We start from the raw sequence: 7,911 nt of genomic DNA on the forward strand, positions 1-7,911 counted from the left end.
AAAGAACTACTCTGGGGTTGGAGAGACAGATGGTTCAGCACTTGAGCACCCACAGGGGTTCATACGTATGCAGGACTCCAATTCCAGGGGATCTGATGCCACCTTCTGACTCCATAGGCACTAGGCACACATGAGGTGTACAGACATATACGTGAGCAAAACATACATATAAAATAAATCTAGAAAACCTCCCGGGGGCGGGCGGCAGGGGCGGGGGGGGGGGGGAGGGGAGGTCTGGAGCTTTGAGTCCCTACCCCCTCTCCCATTGTTGGGAACAGAGGTTGACGGCATCACTCACAAAGCATGCTGAGTAACAGCTGGAAGGCATCACTGCTACCCAGGGAAGAGGGCTGGAAGTAGCTGCCCTGAGAAAGAGGAAAGGCAAGCCAAGGAGGGAAACCCGGTCAGCTCCACAGAGCGCTCACTGCATTGGCTGTGCTCTGCTTACAGACGTGTTTTGATTGGCTGACAAGGTTTATCTTATTTTAGTTTCTGTGCTTAAATGACTTATCAGCATGGAAATAGAGAGAGCTGGAAGGGAAGGAAGATTCAGGCTTGGGGGAGTCTGTAAATTCATCTGTTTGAAAAAGCAAAAACCTAAATGAAACAATATCTAGAGAGCTTGGAGAAGTGCTTCAGGGGTGATGTCTGCTTGCCCAGCTGAGCAGTGAGGACTACAGTTTGGATCCAGCACCCTTGTCACAAGTTAGAGCCCACACGTGCTCTAACTCCAGTTCTGAGGGATCTGGTGCTCTCCTTTGACCGCTGCGTGTACACGGGCATATCCACCTGAACACACATGAGCATACACACACACACACACACACACACACACACACACACACACACACACGCATGCACGCACACACACGCATGCACGCGCGAGCCATGTGAGTCTTCTGAATAGTAGTAGCCCTGTCATAATACCAGGGAGTACAGAGGTCCTTAGGCAGGCTGTGGATGTGGGGACCGAAAGGGGACCATATGTCCAGAGTGAAGACAAGAACTACGTGTGACTAAGGACTCACCTAGTGTGAGTAGTGCATCCCCAGGAAAGCCTTAGACAGTGGAAAGTGAGCAACCGTGGAGCGGAGGCTGTATGGGGTGAACATTCACACCCTGTACCCCATAACAACAATCACACTAACAGTTCACTCTCAGAAAGGATGTCTGCTTCACCTGTGTCTGATATCAGGGCTTTGCAGTTAGGTGTGTGTGTGTGTGTGTGTGTGTGTGTGTGTGTGTGTGTGTTGTGTGTGTGTGTGTGTGTTTGCAGTTAGTTTTAACAACAATTTATGAGACAGGTAGCTGAATGTCCTACATTGTCACATGAGAAGTTAAGAAACTTACCCAAGGTCCCACAGCTGGGAAAAAGAAGGTGAGGCAGGAAGGGCTTGAGAATTTAGAGAAGGGTTTATGCAGGGGTAGAGTGGTGGTGATGGTGGTGGTGGAAAGGTAGGGTGAGTTAGTAATAACAAAATGTGGCAGAGTGTGAGTCATTCAAAGTCCTTAGGCCACAGGGAGCTTCACTTATCCATGCTGGCTTGGCTATACAGCAAACACTTCCAGTGGTAGTAGTAGGGGAAATCCTGGACCTCTAGATCATCAGCTGATGGGATAGGCAGAGGCCGTCAGTCTTCTGGTGTTTGGCTTTAAGGAGCCCTTCCATTCCAGTGATGGACAGTAGAGGCCAGAGAGCCCTCAGCTTTCCTGAATGCTGATGTTGATGGTGTAGTAGAGGTAAGCAGGGAGCAGCCAGCAGGAGCCAGAGCCAGAAGTCAGGAGAGGCAGCCTGTCTTCTGCAGCTCTGGGCATGCAGACAGGGCTCCTCCTCATAGTAAAGATGGGTAGCACATGGGTGGCACATGTCACAAAAGTCACATTCAGAGCAGACAAGTGACTGTTTCAGGTGCCAGCACTTCTGAGTGATGCCCCAGTCTTGGTCAGTGTTCTGCTGGGTCACTGGGCAGGGAGATGGGGGGTATCTTGCTTAGGTGTCTGAGCAAAGTGGAATGAGGGGACAGGGGAGCATGAGACGGAAACTGAAGAAGTGTAGCTCAGTGTTACACAGGGCCACAGGGCCAAGCACACGGTCCACTGACTAGCCCTGTGTTAACTAACCTTCCTGCTGTGATTCTGCTTCCCCTGTGCCTGAGGACGTAAAGTGAGCAAGGCCAACTCTTCTATAGCAGCCTAATGCCATGCAGATGTCTAGTGAGACAGAGTCCAGAAGGATGCAAAAGATGCCAGGGCTCACGTCCTAGAAGGGTTACTTCTCAATTGCTGGAGCTGAAAAATGACAAAAACAAAACAGGACACCTATGACCAAGTCTTCAGCACAAAGGAGGTTGATGTGCCCCAGAGGGACAAAGGTCAGGGATAAGAGACAAAGTCAGGAGATAGAAGATGTAGAGAAAATATCTCGTCTCTGTATGGATGTAGCACCAGCCAATAATAAATTCAATGGCCTACAGCTTAGGCAGGAAATAGGAGGTGGAACATTGTGTAGGCAGAGGGGATTCTGGGATACTGCCAGGCACGGGAGATTGGCCTGGGAAGATTTAAGGAGACAGACACTTGGCTCCTGAGCACAGGCTGCAGCCACGAGGCAAAATGTAGATTAGGATAAATGGGTTATTTTAAGTTATGAGTTAGAGAAAACCTAGCTATGCGGTTAAAGAATTTGCAAATATATTGTGAGTCCGAATTTTATTTCTGGGACCTTGGAGCTGGGAGGAAGAACCAGACCTAACTTCTACAAGAGGATGAGGGAAAAGGGGACGGGAACAAGGGAGAGGGGGAAGGGTGTTTGTCTTGGAGGGGACAAAGGACTGCCCCTGGGTAGAGAGGAGACAGACATGGCCCATAGGCAACTGACAGTTTGTAAAGGTACAAGGGGAAACCTGTGTTAGGACTCATCTTAACAATTAATTTTAATCAATCAACAATTAATTTTTTTTTTTGGTTCTTTTTTTTCGGAGCTGGGGACCGAACCCAGGGCCTTGCGCTTCCTAGGCAAGCGCTGTACCACTGAGCTAAATCCCCAACCCCCAACAATTAATTTTAATTGGGCATGTTAATTAGGTGAGCCAAAGGGAGCTTTTGATGGCTGGATTTTAATACTTTGATAGCTGGACCTTGGTGGTCAGCCTCCGGAGGAGGAGATGGCCAATAAGGAACAGATCTTGGCGGCTCGCCTTAGGAATGTAGTCTGAGAATTTTTACCAAGGCAGAGGGAATGAGGAAGAAGGGCAAGGCCTGCCAGAGCCATGTTTGCCAGGCTTGAGCTGGCTAGCATCCCTTCAGGAGTCATGACACAATTGCCAAAGGGTTCAGCAGCATGGATGTTACCGTCTATGTCAAAGTGCAATTTGTTCTCTGACAGCAGCTAGCACAGCCTTTACATCAAGATGCAAATTAAAGATGAAAAAATACAGTCAGTAGCAAAAATCCAAACTTGGGAGGGGCAAGGGCAGAGAGGCCCTGCCTAGCATTAGGAATTGCAGCCTTGGCAGCAGGCTGTAGGTGTCCTGGGGACCCGCTGTCCCCCTCTACAGCTTGCCAGCCGCTATGGCCTCGCTTTGCTGACCTGAGTGGTGGAAAACCTGCTGATAGTATGGTGCCGGTGCAGCAGAGTTGGGGTGAAGCTACCAACCAGGCCTCCAGTTAACGACCCTGGTACAGGGTCTCAGAGGATGATCGTAGGTTCACTCAGTAGAGGACAGAGTGGTCTACCAGGTGGTGGAGGGGGTGGTGGTGAGCAGACGCCAAAGTCCTGATTTCGTTTTCCCCAGTTTTAGTCACCTGGTTTGCTGCCGGGGACAGAGGCCGCAGGTGCCTAAGGAAGGCAAAGGAGTAGTGTTTGTGCCACAGGAAGTATGTGTGACTCGTGTTACCTCAAAGATGTAGAATTCTGAGATTCTGCTTTTGGGCCATACTTTTGGAAACCCTGTAAGGTGCTGTCTTAGTTTGGGTTTTATTGCTGTGAAGAGACATCGTGACCTTGACAACTCATAAAAGGAAGCATTTAATTGGGGCTGACTTATAGTTTAGAAGTTTAGTCCATTATCATCATGGTGGGAAGCAGGGTAGCACCCAAACAGACGTGGTGCTGGGGGGGGGTAGCTCAGAGTTCTACATCTTGATCTGCAGGCAGCAGAGGCACCATGTGCATGTGCAGATACACATGGAGGTCACACACACACACACACAATCAGAGAGAGAGAAAGAGAGAGAGAGAGAGACAGACAGACAGAAAGACAGAGAGACAGACAGAAAGACAGAGACTGAGAGAGACAAGACACAGGAAGACAGAGAGAGAAAGACAGACAGAAAGAGGCAATTGTCTTCTTCTTTTTTTTTAATTTAGAGAATACTTTATTAGTTTTTGTAATCAAACCCACGTATATAAGACCTTACATATTTAATACAGTGTGTTACCCCTGTACAAATGGAAAAAACTTAAGTTCAACATTTCTAGACCAATATGGCTGTTAATTTCTGTACAGTGCCAACTCAACACAATAAACGGGGATACTTTTTTCGAAAGTTGACAGCACAGGTAAAGTTTCAAAAAATTCAAATTATATATCTGTATATATATTTATATTTATATAAAAAGACCAATAATAGCAGTGTGTTATGCATCAACAGCAGCAACAGCTTTTCCAGGTTCTGCAGTCATCTGAACAAAACTGTAGAGACATCCAGCACACTCCATTAAAAAAAAAAAAAGTAAAAAAACAAAACCCGAGAAAACAGCACAGTTCTGTTACTCTTGTGGTACCTGGCACCATTTTTTTTTAAATTAGCTTCTCAATCATCATCTGGAAAGAAAACATTCTGAGCAACATCATTAAAAACAGCTCTGATAAAGCACGGTCACTACTACGTATCATAAAGCAGGTACAAGCTATTTTACATCCACAGAGGTATGATACAGTACTGTCCTACATCTATAATACTAGAGGATACAATTTAAAAGGCATTATTTGAGACTTGATTCTACTTTTCCAGCAGAGGGCCCAAAGGATGGTGTGACACAGCTTTGTAAAGAAACATACTCTAGACAGGATTTCCTTTCACTAGTGGCACACTTCTAAGGATTCATTCTCTCCATGAATGTCAGCTAAAACCGTTATTAAAAAAAATGAAATATCCCTAGAACAAAACCGTATAACCACCGGATTCACATGAAGATGACCTAGTGGAGACAAGCTGGACCTCACCTTACCAACAAGCTATCAAATCTGTTATGTTTAAACAGTGAGACCTCCAAGGAAGGAGATGCCAAGTAGTGCTTCAAAGCTTCGAACCACAATCAAACACAGCATCCTTTTCAACAGAAGCAGAAGCTCATCTGAATATGCTCATGGATGCTGACATCAACATTTAATCATCTCCTCACTCATCCAGGAAGAGGGGGAGATCAGTTACTACTGTACTTTATTGTGTTCAACCAAATCACCATGTTACAAAAATAGCAAGCTGCCATAATAAAAAATAAGGCTCCTCTATCCAGCACCAGATAGCATTATTTTACTTTCAAGCCTAGAAATTGCACACTTGTATATAAACCAATCGAAGATGAGGATTGAGAGTTCATCTTGGTGGATTTTTCCTTTGATGAATATGAAGTGTCCTTCCTTATCTTTTTTGATGACTTTTAATTGAAAATTGATTTTATTTGATATTAGAATGGCTACTCCAGCTTGCTTCTTCTGACCATTTGCTTGGAAAGTTGTTTTCCAGCCTTTCACTCTGAGGTAGTGTCTGTCTTTGTCTCTGAGGTGTGTTTCCTGTAGGCAGCAGAATGCAGGGTCCTCATTGCGTATCCAGTTTATTAATCTATGTCTTTTTATTGGGGAGTTGAGGCCATTGATGTTGAGAGATATTAAGGAATAGTGATTATTGCTTCCTGTTATATTCATATTTGGATGTGAGGTTATGTTTGTGTGCTTTCATTCTCTTTGTTTTGTTGCCAAGACGATTAGTTTCTTGCTTCTTCTAGGGTATAGCTTGCCTCCTTATGTTGGGCTTTACCCTTTATTATCCTTTGTAATGCTGGATTTGTAGAAAGATATTGTGTAAATTTGGTTTTGTCATGGAATATCTTGGTTTCTCCATCTATGTTAATTGAGAGTTTTGCAGGATACAGTAACCTGGGCTGGCATTTGTGTTCTCTTAGGGTCTGTATGACATCTGTCCAGGATCTTCTGGCCTTCATAGTTTCTGGCGAAAAGTCTGGTGTGATTCTGATAGGTCTGCCTTTATATGTTACTTGACCTTTTTCCCTTACTGCTTTTAATATTCTTTCTTTATTTTGTGCGTTTGGTGTTTTGACAATTATGTGACGGGAGGTGTTTCTTTTCTGGTCCAATCTATTTGGAGTTCTGTAGGCTTCTTGTATGCCTATGGGTATCTCTTTTTTTAGGTTAGGGAAGTTTTCTTCTATGATTTTGTTGAAGATATTTACTGGTCCTTTGAGCTGGGAGTCTTCACTCTCTTCTATACCTATTATCCTTAGGTTTGATCTTCTCATTGAGTCCTGGATTTCCTGTATGTTTTGGACCAGTAGCTTTTTCCGCTTTACATTATCTTTGACAGTTGAGTCAATGATTTCTATGGAATCTTCTGCTCCCGAGATTCTCTCTTCCATCTCTTGTATTCTGTTGGTGAAGCTTGTATCTACAGCTCCTTGTCTTTTCTTTTGATTTTCTATGTCCAGGGTTGTTTCCATGTGTTCTTTCTTGATTGCTTCTATTTCCATTTTTAATTCCTTCAACTGTTTGATTGTGTTTTCCTGGAATTCTTTCAGGGATTTTTGCGATTCCTCTCTGTAGGCTTCTACTTGTTCTCTAAGGGAGTTCTTTATGTCTTTCTTGAAGTCCTCCAGCATCATGATCAAATATGATTTTGAAACTAGATCTTGCTTTTCTGGTGTGTTTGGATATTCCGTGTTTGCTTTGGTGGGAGAATTGGGCTCCGATGATGCCATGTAGTCTTGGTTTCTGTTGCTTGGGTTCCTGCGCTTGCCTCTCGCCATCAGATTATCTCTAGTGTTACTTTGTTCTGCTATTTCTGACCGTGGCTAGACTGTCCTATAAGCCTGTGTGTCAGGAGTGCTGTAGACCTGTTTTCCTGTTTTCTTTCAGCCAGTTATGGGGACAGAGTGTTCTGCTTTCGGGCGTGTAGTTTTTCCTCTCTACAGGTCTTCAGCTGTTCCTGTGGGCCTGTGTCTTGAGTTCACCAGGCAGGTTTCTTGCAGGGGAAAAGTTGGTCCTACCTGTGGTTCCAAGGCTCAAGTTTGCTCGTGGGGTACTGCCTAAGTCCTCTCCGCAGCGGCAGCAACTGGGAAGATCTGCGCCGCTCTTTCCGGGAGCCTCCGTGCACCAGGGTTCCAGATGACGTTTGGTGTTTTCCTCTGGCGTCTGGATGTGCACAGAGTGCAGTCTCTTCTGGTTTCCCAGGTGTGTCTGCCTCTCTGAAGGTTTAGCTCTCCCTCCCACGGGATTTGGGTGCAGAGAACTGTTTATCCAGTCTGTTTCCTTCAGGTTCCGGCGGTGTCTCAGGCGCAGGGATCCTGCCGCTCCTGGGCCCTCCCCTACGGGAACCCAGAGGCCTTTTACAGTTGCCTCTTGGGCCAGGGATGTGGGCAGGGGTGGGCAGTGTTGGTGGTCTCCTCCGCTCTGCAGCCTCAGGAGTGCCCACCTGATCAGGCGGTGAGGTCTCTCCGGCAATTGTCTTCTTAATTTACCAATTTTGGGTAATATTTTTCTTTCTTTTTAAAATTAGACAGGGTCTCCATATATAGCTCAGCCTGACCTGGGGGCTGGGATTATAGACAGACAGCACCACACCTCCTCTTTTTTTCTCCCTCCCTCCTCAGTCCATTTTAGGATCATCCTCCCT

The sequence above is a fragment of the Rattus norvegicus genome, chromosome 10 (assembly GCF_021556685.1).
Source record: "Rattus norvegicus strain SHRSP/BbbUtx chromosome 10, alternate assembly SHRSP_T2T, whole genome shotgun sequence".
Classification (NCBI taxonomy): Eukaryota; Metazoa; Chordata; class Mammalia; order Rodentia; family Muridae; genus Rattus; species Rattus norvegicus.